The sequence below is a fragment of the Oryx dammah genome, unplaced genomic scaffold, assembly GCF_014754425.2.
Source record: "Oryx dammah isolate SB20612 unplaced genomic scaffold, SCBI_Odam_1.1 HiC_scaffold_2, whole genome shotgun sequence".
Taxonomy (NCBI): Eukaryota; Metazoa; Chordata; class Mammalia; order Artiodactyla; family Bovidae; genus Oryx; species Oryx dammah.
The window spans coordinates 77703650-77718371 of record NW_024070186.1 but is presented as its reverse complement, the minus strand read 5'-3'; the positions used below and the strand labels follow the sequence as shown (position 1 = coordinate 77718371).

Genomic DNA, 14722 nt, shown 5'->3' with positions numbered 1-14722 from the left:
ACAAAGTCTCAAAATTGAAGAATCATGTATCCCCTCAACCCAAAAGCAAAACAAACTGCTTTAGGGGAAAGCCTGCAGATTTATCACAGGTCAATCTAAAGCCTGTGCCTGTATCATGCTTTAGGTTCAGAGAAATGGAGCTTCCAATAGGAGTGCAAGAACAAGGGGTCAGTTTTAACACAGGGATAGATTTCTTGAGAAGTAAAGATCTCTCAAGACTTCCCTGGTGGCTCAGACAGTAAAGTGTCTGTCTACAATGCGGGAGACCTGGGCTCGATCCCTGGGTCAGGAAGATTCCCTGGAGAAGGAAATGGCAACACACTCCAGTACTCTTGCCTAGAAAATCCTATGGACAGAGGAGCCTGGTGTCCATGGGGTCGAAAACAGTCGGACATGACTGAGCAACTTGACTTCACTTTCAAAGATCTCTCAGAAGTTTTATTAATATATCCCATTTTCATATAGGGGCTTAAATCAGATGATTAGGAATACAGCATGGTTGATACTATATTCTGCAAGAAATTCTTGCCATATGCCACCAAAATGAAAAATATTAATCATCTGTAATACTATAGTTTATAGTTTGAAAAATATTTCATGATCATGTTATCTCAAATCATCCTTGACATAACCCCAATGAAACCGTATTACCCCAATTTTACTGATCAGGAAGCCAAACTTCAAACATCACATGGTTAATATGAAACATATAAAAGTTTAATCTTGTATCTTGATCCCCAAACGAGTAAGGACGCTTCTACTACACGATGCAGCCTCCCATTTAGGAGCACTCTATTTGGAAGGAAAGGGAAAATAAGCATATAACCTGTAAAAGTCTATTGTCAAGGGGCCAAGGCACATTTAGTACTGAGTCCTGCTTCACTAGCAAGTGAAAGGAGAGAGACTTCGCATCTGTGGTCTAACCAGAAGGTGACACATTACTAAGCTGAGGGAGTGTTCGATGCAGGGTTACCATCAACACTTTCTCAGCTCTCCCCAGTGAAGTTTCAGAGATGCGACATCCTTGGGCAAGCTATCGAAACACAAGCCACAGAAACAATACAAGGCTGCACCACTAAATTTTCGTAAAGGGGTCTGCATCAGGAAGTTTCATCTCACACTGTAAAAGAGCTGAAACCTTCTAGCTAAGAAGTTCACCAGCCTCTTCTCACACGGTTTGAGTGGCACGTGTCCTCAGTAACTCGAGTATTTTCTGATGCAGTGGAGTTCTCCTCTAGACCCATAAAGACATCTGGGACAAGTGACGAATCCAGTTCCAGCATCTTAGTAGTGAAGTCAGTTATCCTTGGCTGCCTCTGCGGATCTTATGACTGCTGACCTAAAACCTGGCAAGGCTGCATCCTTTGTCAAATCACGCATCCCATCACTCTCAAGAAAACCCTTCTCATTTCCAAAAGCAATGTCAACAAAAACAAAACAAAAACAAGAAACTTATATGATCAACCTCTAACTTAAAAATCTTTAACACATTCAGTTCAGTTCAGTTCAGTCGCTCAGTCGTGTCTGACTCTTTGCGACCCCATGAATTGCAGCACGCCAGGCCTCCCTGTCCATCACCAACTCCCGGAGTTCACTCAAACTCACATCCATCGAGTCGGTGATGCCATCCAGACATCTCATCCTCTGTTGTGCCCTTCTCCTCCTGCCCCCAATCCCTCCCAGCATCAGAGTCTTTTCCAATGAGTCAACTCTTCACATGAGGTGGCCAGAGTACTGGAGTTTCAGCTTTAGCATCATTCCTTCCAAAGAAATCCCAGGGCGGATCTCCTTCAGAATGGACTGGTTGAATCTCCTTGCAGTCCAAGGGACTCTCAAGAGTCTTCTCCAACACCACAGTTCAAAAGCATCAATTCTTCGGTGCTCAGCTTTCTTCACAGTCCAACTCTCACATCCATACATGACCACTGGAAAAACCATAGCCTTGACTAGATGGACTTTTGTTGGCAAAGTAATGTCTCTGCTTTTCAACATGCTATCTAGGTTGGTCATAACTTTCCTTCCAAGGAGTAAGCATCTTTTAATTTCATGGCAGCAGTCACCATCTGCAGTGATTTTGGAGCCCAAATAAATAAAGTCTGACACTGTTTCCCCATCTATTTCCCATGAAGTGATGGGACCAGATGCCATGATCTTCTTAGGATCAAAGCAAAATAAGAATCAACAAACCTAGAGCTGGGGCTAATATAAAATAATTGATCGTTTCTACTATATTTGGGGGAGAAACTGGAGAGAACAATGGAGCCAAAGCAGGGTTGGGGGAGGGGAATAAAAAGTGAATGGAAAGAAAAATGATGAAGAATAAGGAAAAAAGAAGAGAGGAATGGGAGGTCAGGGGAAATGAAGAGAGAAGAGATATAAACAGGTTTTTCCAACAACCATGGTAGCCTCTGGATCGACCACTCCACCCCTGAACAATTTTAGACAACATAACTCTAGGTGATGATCTTGACATTATGAAGAAAAATTCCAACCAACTGACATGAGAATCACTAAGGCCAATGTATAGATGCCCCTTAATATTTGATATTTCACAAGTGCTGCAGTACAAATAAGCAATTGACAGAGCCTTGTAAAAACTTTCTAAGCAAATAAACTGAAGTAAGTCTTCAGTCCTGTAATGCCAGACGTTTATTCTGAACAAGGGGTGCTGTCTTAAAAAGAACAGTAGACTGGGAATTGAGGACCTTGATTCTGGTTTTAGTGCTACAATTCCCAAATCTTTTCGATTAGAAGTTGTATGAGATACACATTTTCTGTTTCTCTTTCTACGAATCTTGACCATGGCTATCCGTAAACCACTGTGGAAAAGCCAAACATTATTTTGTCTAGACTTTGTGCATTTCAGTAAGTTTTATGAATTGATAAAAGTGGTGGTGAAACGATAACTTATAAATTAAACAACATCATAATCTTAAACACAATTATTAGGAAGTCTGACCCCAAAAGTAATCGAAATGTGAGACCAGGCCAAAGGTATTAAATGACAAACATGGAATGTCCTCCACTCCCAACATCAAATCCCACATGAAGAACAGTTTTAAATGATACCCTAAGACACTTATCAAGAATACAACGTACTCTGTGGCTTATGAACAATTTGGTTGTCTCATTAAAGTAATGTTTGCCAGTATTTAATTGCTTCCCTCCCTGATTTTAATTTCCTCAGCTGTCAGCATCTATCAAAGACACTGAGATCTTCTGACATCCTGGCTGATTGTGTTGAAATTAATCAGATTTTTTAAAAGTAAATTGCTTTGGTCTAAAGGTAATGCTCATCTTCTTCATGTGATATTTATAAGGCTTCTATCAACAGAAAACTTATAATCTAGAAATTAAATCAGAGGCTTTAGGAATCCAAAGCAAAAATGTAAGTAGCTCACAAATTTCCAGCACTGGACTTCAGAAGACCAGTACTTAAAAAAAAATCCAATCAACAAGTGTTTATTGAACATACAGCACTTAGCTGCAATCACTACTGGGTAAACGGACGTAAGGAAGATGTGTAGCTTAGAGGAGGAAACGGCAACCCATTCCAGTATTCTTGCCAGGATAATCCCATGGACAGAGGAGCCTGGAGGGCTACAGCCCATGGGGTGGCAAACAGTTGGACAAGATTAAACAACTGAGCATGCAAGACATGCAGCTGCCTCAGAAAGTTTAAAGAACAAGTGGAAATTAATTACATAAGCTGAATTGACTTTGACAAAATAGTTCACAATCTGGTCACTCAAAAAGTACACTTATTGTGTTTTCAGTTGTGATCAGATATATACATTATTCTTTCACATGAATTAATGATTTTATTCTTCACCTAATCCAATGGGGTGAAATAGTAATAGTAATAATTAGTAATAGTTGCAATATCTCCATTTGGCAAGTGACAAACCTGAGCCTCAGAGTGAAAAAGAGACTTTTTCCTAGATATTTGGTAATGGGCAAAGCTGGTTTATGATCTAAATAAAATCAGACAATACAGCATGATCACTTTGAAATAAAGAGAGAAAAAATTATTTGCAAACCCTCCACACATAATTATTCAGTGTTAATTCTTGTCTAATATCTATCAGTAACAGTGTTTAAGATACCCGCTGAGGAAACCCGCAAGCTGTTCTTTAAGAAATAAATGAAATGATAGATAAAAACTTTGTAAAGTGTCCTAGCATCATGAGATTATTTTTATGTATTTATGTCATTATTCCTACTTTGGAATATAGAAATATGCATTCATGCAGTAATTAGGTCCCAAACCTAAGGCCCCTAAACTAAACAGGGAAAAAAAAAAAAGGCAAATGTTGCATGTATGCAATTCTGGGAGGCAGATGGGGAGAAGCCAATGATAACACACAGAACTTAGAAGGTGGCTTTATAACCAAACATAATGAAACCCTAGTATAGGTCTTATATTTCCAGAGGACTCTAAGCTCTTACCAAGCCTTTAAGTGTCTCTCTTGCTATAAAGCTTTTCCTGACCCAAAAGCGTTTGATGGAGCAGCCTTTGTAAAGACAACCATAGAGCCTAATTTCATATATAGATCACTGAAATTGACACCGCGGCTTCCCAGGTGGCTCGGCAGTAAAAAAATTCGCCCACCAAGCAGGAGATGCAGGTTCAATCCTTGGGTTGGGAAGATCCCCTGGAGGGAAAAAAAAAAAAAAAGGCAACTAACTCCAGTATTCTTGCTGTGAAATCTCATGGACAGAGGAGCCTGGTGGACTATAGTCCATGGAATCGCAAGAGTGGGACACAACTGAGCAACTAAACAACAACAAAATTACCACACTGGTTTATAACTTTTCCTCGGTTGTGTGTCTTGCAGAAAAAATCCTGTCTAACTCAGTTTCTTGAAACCAAGCCCCAAATCCAGAATCTGATCCTTAGTAAGTACTCAAGAAAATATTTACTGAATGACTAAATGAACAAAGGATAAAAGTGTTTTACGTAATTCCTATAGCATTCAGCTCAATACATGCCATATAACAAGAGGTTAGTAAGTGTTGGGTGAATTTAAATCAACTGAATAGTTAATGTAAAAAAAGTACATTGTTCAACTAAATGATTCTAGAAGCTACTGACTGGTTCAGTGAAGAGTTAAGTAACCTGCAATGGCCCAGCCATCATTAACCCAGTACAGGGGTGAAGAAATGTTTTTCACAGTAAGAATAGTAAAGGCTGAAGATATTAATAGAAATGCAGGCAGGAGCTGAGAAAATTAATTTAGAAAAAAACAATGATTGTCAAGAAAACCATGCTAAGTGATATCAAATTAAAAAAACAAAGGAGGAAACAAATCTAGAGATTATGGGACTTCTTTTTAAGATAAATATAAGTAAAATTGAAACGGGAAAATGGAGAAAGAAAGAGAGAGGAGAAGGAGAGATTCTATTTTTCATTGTAATAGCATTTTTTAATTATGAAAATATGATAACACATTTACAGGAGACTTGGAAAATACAGAACAAGGTACCACTATATATTTTAATTATTTTTAAGTAGATTAATTAAGATTTTTAATTGGAGTTCCAATATCAAACTCTCAAAAATTAATAGAATGAATATACTGAGAAGTAGATATAGTAGATATATTGAGAAGGATATAGTAGACCTGAAAAGCACTATGAAACAACTCAACATAATTAATACTTGTACAATAGTCACACAACAGTAGGATACAAAATCTATTCAAGTTGCCATAGACTATAAAAGGAGAGATTCTTGAAATAATGATTTCTAAAAAAGAAAAAAAAAAGTCATATGTAGGGGAAAAAATATCAAAGACAAAAGAGTTGAGATATACCTATATACACTTATATACATATATATAAAAATATATAAGCACACATCTGAAACTAACACAATACTGTAAATCAACTCTAATTCAATAAAAAAAAAAAAAAAAAGGAAATGAAAGTTACTCAGTCGTGTCCAACTCTTTGTAACTCCATGGACTATATATTCTCCAGGCCAGAATACTGGAGTGGGTAGCCATTCCCTTCTCGAGGGGCTCTTCCCAACCCATGGATGGAACCCAGGTCCTCCACATTGCAGGTGGACTCTTTACCAGCTGAGCCACAAGGGAAGACCTCCCCCCAAAAGGAAAGATTTTTTAAAAGCTGATCAAGTTAAAAGAATATCTATTAAACATGCTATGTTTCAATAACTAAGCTAAGCACCTCACATATCCTAATCCTTAAAAATATTCTTAGAAATCATTATACATGCATTTTGCATCTGAGTAAAGGAATGCTTAGAAGGAGTGAGTAACTGATGAAGTTCACACACCAAATAAGTTATGGTATTAGAATTCATATCTCAGCTTTTAGGGTCCCAAACTCACACTGTTCTCAGTATAACAAAAAAAAGAGAAGTGGGTTTAAAAAAGGCTCTTAGAATTGGATTGCACGATGGAAATCTAGAAAGTAATATGAAATAGGAAAGGCATAAAGAATTCGAGCATCCAAACCTTTTTAGGGACCAAGATATAAACAGTAAGAAAAAGACTGAAGAAGGAACAAAGATGGATGGGGAATAAAAAGCTATCTTCAGGTATCTAAGGATGTGTCCTGTATAAATCATGATACTTTTGAAAAATCTGCAATGCTAGAACTATTAAGGTTGAAACTGTGAAAATTCAGTTTCAGAACAATGCAAAGGAGATTGTTAAACATAAGCTATCCAGTAGTACAAACAATCGCCTCACAAAGAATTAGAAGTGTTCAAGTAGCGGCTAAGTGGCCATCTGCCAGGAAAGGCATGCATGACATCCTAATGAGAGGGAGTCAGCATTAGAAGACAGGCCAGTGAAGCTCTGGGTTGCAGAGACTTAGCTGAGAGATAAACAACAGTTCAGATCACTAGATAAAAATCTGGGGAATGCCCTTTGAAGAAGAGATCTCTGGATAAAAATAACATCCATTCAATACATCCATGAAGCTCCTATGATGCACTAAGCACAGGACAGACCCAAGCTCCAGAGGTTCCAAAAAGGAAGCAGAAAACATTGTCAAGAGATAGAACTGTTGCTAGGCAATTTTTGAACCTAATACATGGCTAGGAAAAACCATAACTAGAAGTTCTAAAAAAGAAACAGAAAAGACTCAATGGTTTTCAGGTAACTACAGACAGGAAACAAGAGTTGTGCAGAAAGAAAAAAGAGTTACCAAAGTCCTTGGTTTAGAGAAGAGCTGATAAACAGGTGTATGTATATTAAGTCCTTTCAGTCATGTCCAACTCTTTGTGACCCTAAGGACTGTAGCCCTCCAAGCTCCTCTGTCCATGGGATTCTCCAGGAAAGAATACTGGAGTGGGTTGCCACACCCTCCTCCAGCGGTATCTTCCCAACCCAGGGATTGACCCAGGTCTCCTGCACTGCAGGTGGATTCTTTACCACTAGCACCACCAGGGGTGACATGAGGCCAAATCTGATCAGCCTTTAGGGTCATGAGAATCACAAGGGAAGAATCAGAAGGTTAGAAAACAAAGTTGTGTTCACAGAGTTCAGAGGTAAGGGAAAGTGAGCAACTGTTGGATGAGAAATAGGAAAAAATGGCATATTGCAGAAGAATATCCAACTTATTTGAAGATGAGAGAACAAATACATTTGGGAGTCTGCAAACCTCTTTTTATATTTTGCCAAATTTACTCATTTTTATACACTGCAACTGCTTTCAATCCCCAACATCCCTCAAAACTATTGTAAAACAGGAGAGGAGGTATTAGAAAGAAAATTCAATATCTAGGTCTGGTTCTACTGCCTCTCTTAGCATCCTTCATGATGATTTCAAAACCTGACCAATTTTTATGGAAGAAAACAGATCACATAAAATACTAACATAAGCAAAAGCAAAATTAAGAGTAATTTTGTTGGACAACATCCCTCCTGCAGGGAGAGAGAAACGTTAATAGATAATTGAAGATTGGGTTTGGTTGGCCAAAGAGATGACTTGTTGTGATATGAAAGATAATGGTTGTTTGTACAATTTTCTTTCCTATGACTTTTAACTAATAATCTAGGTGAAGAAAGAAATGGCTGCTTCAGCACACTCACTGATTCCATTTTCCCCACAAACTGGAATTCTAAACCAGAAAATGAATAAGCACCCAACTGCTCCCTCACCTCCTCTCCATTTGGCAAAGACAAAGCATGTTCTGATTACAGAGGCAGTGGTGGTGACTCCTGAAATATTGAAAAGCAGAAGAGTGAGTGGTACAGAGTAGGGAAACTATGTAAAGGGTTTAATATGCAAAAATATGGAAATCTTCCTAAATATGTTCAATACTTATATATTTTGGTATCATTGGGGGCTTCCCTGGTGGCTTAGAGGGTAAAGCGTCTGCCTGCAATACGGGAGACCTGGGTTCAATCCCTGAGTTGGGAAGATCCCCTGGAGAAGGCAATGGCACCCAACTCCAGTACTCTTGCCTGGAAAATCCCATGGACGGAGGAGCCTGGGAGGCTGCAGTCCATGGGGTCACTAAGAGTCAGACACAACTCAGCGACTTCACTTTCGTATCATTATATTCACAAAAGAATTTCACAAACATCTACCTTGAAATTTCTGAAACTGAAACAGGAAATCAAAAAAAAAAAAAAGGAGGAATGTACTGAGTTCTTGTCCCTAACTGGTGGGGCTGTCTTGGGTTGGTCTTTTCCAGATCCTCTTTCTCATGAAATGCAAAGACTAGATCTTTGATTAGATCCAAATTAAATCTGGATTAGATCAGTGGCTCTCAGTGTGTGATCCATAAACTTAAGAGTTAAATTCCTAAAGTAAAGGTCCTCCAGACCCTTCCAAGGGACTGAAAGTTCATTATTATGTTTTGAACTTTTTTCACTGTGTATACATTTATACCAACAGTACAAAAGCAATGTGTGGGTTAAAATGACTGCAGTTTTAACATGAATCAAGGAAGTGTCACCAAAAGGTAGTGAAAGTCGTCGTACTTTTCATCACCAAGCACCCACAGTAAAGAGGGGCTTCAAGGAGATTGCTTCACTTGATACTGCTCTTAATGAATCAAAAATCCTTAATTTTATTAAATCTCAATCCTGAGGTTTCTATATCATCTTTGTAAGATTGACACATCTTTTTAATACTCTGTGTGAGACAGAGCAAGTATTCATGAAGCACTTCTGCTAAATTCCAAACTATAATGGTTGTCTCCAAGAAACTCACGTACTTGATTGTTTGAATTGAGAAATGAAGTAATGGCTCCTTGCTCAAAACACCATTTTTACTTGAAAGAATGGTCATTCAGACTTGGTCCTGTCATATATTTTCTCAAAACTAAACCAAAAAAAAACATCATTTCAAGAAAAATAACTAACATGCTTTATTGTCAACGATGAAATTCAAATATTAAAGTGAAAATTAGAATTTTGAAAACCTTGCACCTACTATTTATATTATAGATTTGACAACTTCCTAATAACTATATTCAGGTCAGGAAGCAACAGTCAGAACTGGACATGGAACAACAGACTGGTTCCAAATAAGAAAAGGAGGACGTCAAGGCTGTATATTGTCACCCTGCTTATTTAACTTCTATGCAGAGTACATCATGAGAAACGCTGGGCTGGAGGAAGCACAAGCTAGAATCAAGATTGCCAGGAGAAATATCAATCACCTCAGATATGCAGATGACACCACCCTTATGGCAGAAAAAGAAGAAGAACTAAAAAGCCTCTTGATGAAAGTGAAAGAGGAGAGTGAAAAAGTTTACTTAAAGCTCAACATTCAGGAAACGAAGATCATGGCATCCAGTCCCATCACTTCATGGGAAATAGATGGGGAAACAGTGGAAACAGTGTCAGACTTTATTTTGGGGGGCTCCAAAATCACTGCAGATGGTGATTGCAGCCATGAAATTAAAAGATGCTTACTCCTTGAAGCAAAGTTATGACCAACCTGGATAGCATATTCAAAAGCAGAGACATTACTTTGTCAACAAAGGTCCATCTAGTCAAGGCTATGGTTTTTCCAGTGGTCATGTATGGATGTGAGAGTTGGACTGTGAAGAAAGCTGAGTGCTGAAGAACTGATGCTTTTGAACTGTGGTGTTGGAGAAAGACTCTTGAGAGTCCCTTGGACTGCAAGGAGATCGAACCAGTCCATTCTGAAGATCGGCCCTGGGATTTCTTTGGAAGGAATGATGCTAAAGCTCATGCGAAGAGTTGACTCATTGGAAAAGACTCTGATGCTGGGAAGGATTGGGGGCAGGAGGAGAAGGGGACGACAGAAGATTAGATGGCTGGATGGCATCACCGACTTGATGGACATGAGTTTGAGTGAACTCCGGGAGTTGGTGATGAGCAGGGAGGCCTGGCGTGTTGCGATTCATGAGGTCACAAAGAATCAGACACGACTGAGCAACTGAACTGAACTGAACTGAAATACTTAAAATACTCTTGCTGATGAAATTAGTGGTGATATTAATGAATGTGATTATTTTAAAGTGCTAAAGAACAAAACATTTTAATATTTGGAAGATATGCACAACTCCATGAAACAAGTAATAAATGATGTTATACAACCATAGGCGAAGATGGGGAATTTAGAAAGATGGTGACGATAACCCTGTATTCGAGACAACAAAAGAGACACAGATGTATAGAACAGTCTTTTGGACTCTGTGGGAGAGGGCAAGGGTGGGATGACTTGGGAGAATGACATTGAAACATGTATAATATCATATAAGAAGCAAATTGCCAGTCCAGGTTCAATGCATGATACAGGATGCTCGGGGCTGGTGCACCAGGACGACCCAGAGGGATGGTATGGGGAGGGAGGTGGGAGGGGGGTTCAGGATGGTGAACACATGTACACCTGTGGCAGACTCATGTTGATGTATGGCAAAACCAATACAGTATTGTAAATTAGCCTCCAAATAAAATAAATAAAATTTTAAAAAAGTAAAAATAAGACCAATAGATTTTAATATAATGGGTTGTTTTATAAAAAAGTTTTATTGATATGATTTCATATTTCACATTGCAATTAAACTTTAAGAAAGTACCACTCATCATATATTGGTGTAGTATCAAAGAAAAAAATCCATGATTACCTCTTTTTTACTCCCTTCTGTAAATTCTTTCAAGATTTTCCCCAAAAATTTTAATCAAAATACATATTGCAAAAAAATTAATGCAAAGATTCCAGTTGCCAATTTTTTCAGTAATTTTTTGTTTATTTTGGAAAACAAACTTTATTTTCATACAACTAATTTTCATTAAAATATTGGCTTTAATTTCTTTGTAATTAATTTAATTTCTATGATAATGAACAGCATTAGCTATGACTCTCATAAATAAAATCTCATTTTTAGGAGTGTAAATAGGTCCTGAGATTGAACTACTGGACTTGACGGGATTTATGTCTATTCCCCTACTGCTTCATACTAATCATCTTTGGTTCCAAACCTTTAGGGGAGATTCATGCAACATGCTAAGCCCCTTCAGTCATGTCCAACTCTGTGCAACCCTATGGACTGCCAGACTCCTCTGTCCATGGGATTCTCCAGGCACAGAGTGGCTCAGTTGTACATTCAGATCCCGCTACCTGTTTACCTTTATCAGCTGCCACATTAGTATTTAGAAACACTGAAGTGAAAGTGAAAGTCGCTCAGTCGGGTCAGGCTCTTTGTGACCTGCGACCCCATGCACTATACAGTCCATAGAATTCTCCAGGCCAGAGTACTGGAGTGGGTAGCCTTTCCCTTCTCCAGGGGATCTTTCCAACCCAGAGATCAAACCCAGGTCTCCCACATTGCAAGTGGATTCTTTACCAGCTGGGCCACCAAGGAAGCCCAAGAATACTGGAGTGGGTAGCTATACCTTCTCCAGTGGATCTTCCTGACCCAGGAATCAAACCAGGGTCTCCTGCATTGCAGGCAGATTCTTTACCAAGTGAGCTATCAGGGTTTCTGAGCCCCAGAAACACTGAAACATGGACATAAAACTTCATCATGATTAGTGACTAATCCATTGATTAGTCAACAGATATTCACTGTGTGCCTTCCATGAGGGGGACGCTGGTTAATATGCCACGTAGATCAGAATCCAGACTCCATTACTACTCAAGGTGTGCTCTTGTTTAAGATATAAAATCTCTCTAAACCCGCTTCTTTAATGTAAAATGAGAATGATAATAGGACTCACTCAAGATTACTGTGTCACTACAATGAAATGACCCATTGAAGAACTTAGTATACACAGTGCCTGCATAGAGTAAAGACTCAGTAAATCTTACCATAACAGACTTTGCCATGAAAATGAAAGGAATAAAAAGTTTAACATGTATATTATCAAGGACTTAAAATCAACCCCAGTTACCAAAGCATTCAGTTCCACGGAAACACAGAAGCAGAAATATCCAGAAGCAATTGTTTCTCACTTCAAGAGCAAGAATCTGGAGAGTTCCCTGGTTGCCTAGTGGTTGGGATTCCAGGCTTTCACTGTCACGGCCCGGGTTCAATTCTTGTTCAGGGAACTGAGATCCTATAAGCCTCAGTGCGTAGTCAATAAATAAATAAACAAAATGTCATTTTGCTTTATGGAGAAGGAAATGGCAACCCACTCCAGTATTCTTGCCTAGAGAACTCCGTGGCCAGAGGAACCTGGTGGGCTGCCGTCTACGAGGTCACCCAGAGTCGGACATGACTGAAGCGACTTAGCAGCAGCAGCAGCATTCTGCTTTAAAAAAATAAAAAAGAACAAGAATCTGTTTTTGACCAGGAAAGAAATCAGAGTTATAATAATGACCTAGCCACTGCATAATTCCCTAAACTATCTGTGGTCAAATGAGCAAGCAGCTCATAATCAGCATCATTCTTAGCATTGTGGTGACAAGACACAAGGGGAGTGAAGATTCAAACCAAGTTCCTGACCAGACAAAAGAGATTTTCACTTTTCCTTTGTTTGAGCAAAAGGTCTCTTTACTCCGTTTGAAACCCAAAAGGAGTAAGTTTGCGGAAAAATAAGGATGCTTGTCAATCTGAGGTCAGACCAAAAGTGAAAAAAGATGTCCTAATGTTGCTAAGAATGGATTATAAGTAGAAGAGAGGAGGTCCTTGATAAGTTTTTTTCTTTCCTTCTTTTTTTGGCTATGCCACATGGGATGCAGGATCTTCGTTTCCCAACCATGGATTGAACCCCTGCCCCATGAGTGGAAGTAGGGAGTCTTAACCACTAGACTACCAGAGAAGTCCCTAATAAGCTTTTTAAATAAAAAATATAATCTGGAGAAATAGACATATGCACATTTACCTACAAATTTTTATAAATGTATAAAAGAATACATCATTAAACTGGTTATACTGAAGAGGCCCAAATTTCATTTTTAAACTAAAAAAAGGTAGATCTTTATGTCACTTTATTTCATCATCTCTAAGTAAAACAACTTCTAGTGTCAATATCTTACTAGCCTGATAAGACTTTAACTGCTGACTTAATATAATGATGTAAGTTATGCTTCCAGAATAATGTATAGGAATGATCATGCCCCCTTAACAGCACTTGGATCTTCAATCAGGAAATTCAATTTTAGCTGCAAAACTATGTTTTGGCAAAAGTGCAATTGAACTCAGTGTACTTGTCACATTTCTAAATATACTCCAGTCACCATGACAACAAGGGAGACTGATGGATCGCTTAAAAGAGTACGGTATATTTAATTGTCAGCATTTTAAACTGACTCAGAAAAATGCTGTGTGATAGGTCTACTCACCATGGTTACTGCCGACTGAGTCCATAATAATAAAAGGTTTGTATACGTACATCAACAACGTGAGCACAAAGAATAGCAGTCAGAAGGCGCTGTATTTCCAACCAGGCCAAGCACCAAACTTAAGGCTTTAAAAGACTGGTTCTCATTAAGGCACCACTCAAGGCTCTCTCTCTCAGGCAGGATCTGCATGTGTATCCAAAGCCACTAGAGCAAGTCCTAATCACATTCCAATGTTTGTTCCACCTCTTAGACTAAAGATAAAGACCCAGGTAAGGTTATTTTCTCTTGGAACATAGCTGGAATAGGAAGGAGACTCTTCTGTCCTTGAATGTAGGTCTTTCTCAAATGATAATCTTCTGGGACCCATTCATTTCCTAAATAACCATTCCCCAAGTTCCTCTCTTATGTCAAGCAATCTTCCACAGGCTGGGGATATAGTGGCAACAGACAAGGTCCCCACGTTTAGAGAGCTGACATCCTAAGACAAGAGGAAGATAAAGAATGAGATAATTCGATTGCCCTAGAGGAGATCAGTCCTGGGTGTTCATTGGAAGGACTGATGTTGAAGCTGAAACTCCAGTACTTTGGCCACCTCATGCAAATAGCTGACTCATTGGAAAAGACCCTGATGCTGGGAGGGATTGGGGGCAGGAGGTGAAGGGGACGACAGAGGATGAGATGGTTGGATGCATCACCAACTCAATGGACATGAGTTTGGGTAAACTCTAGGAGCTGGCGATGGACAGGGAGGCCTGGCGTGCTGTGGTTCATGGGGTCACAAGAGTCAGACACGACTGAGCGACTGAACTGAACTGAATCCATTAGAGTATACTATAAGCAATGCCTCGTGTATACTAAGCACTCATCAAGTGTGGAGAAAGGTCACAAGGGGAAATCATAACAGTATAAAGACCATTTCAGAGACTCTATCGCCACTGTCAAGGTTATGAATGGTGACTTGGATTGGGTCACTGTTCTA

At 39.0% G+C, this 14722-nt stretch overlaps 1 protein-coding gene across 1 annotated transcript in view; it reads right to left on the bottom strand.

The window, feature by feature from the left end:
• The window catches only part of LOC120872594 (LIM domain containing preferred translocation partner in lipoma), a 741069-nt gene that overhangs the window by 557061 nt on the left and 169286 nt on the right, over positions 1-14722 (bottom strand). The gene's annotated exons all lie outside the window — the stretch shown is intronic.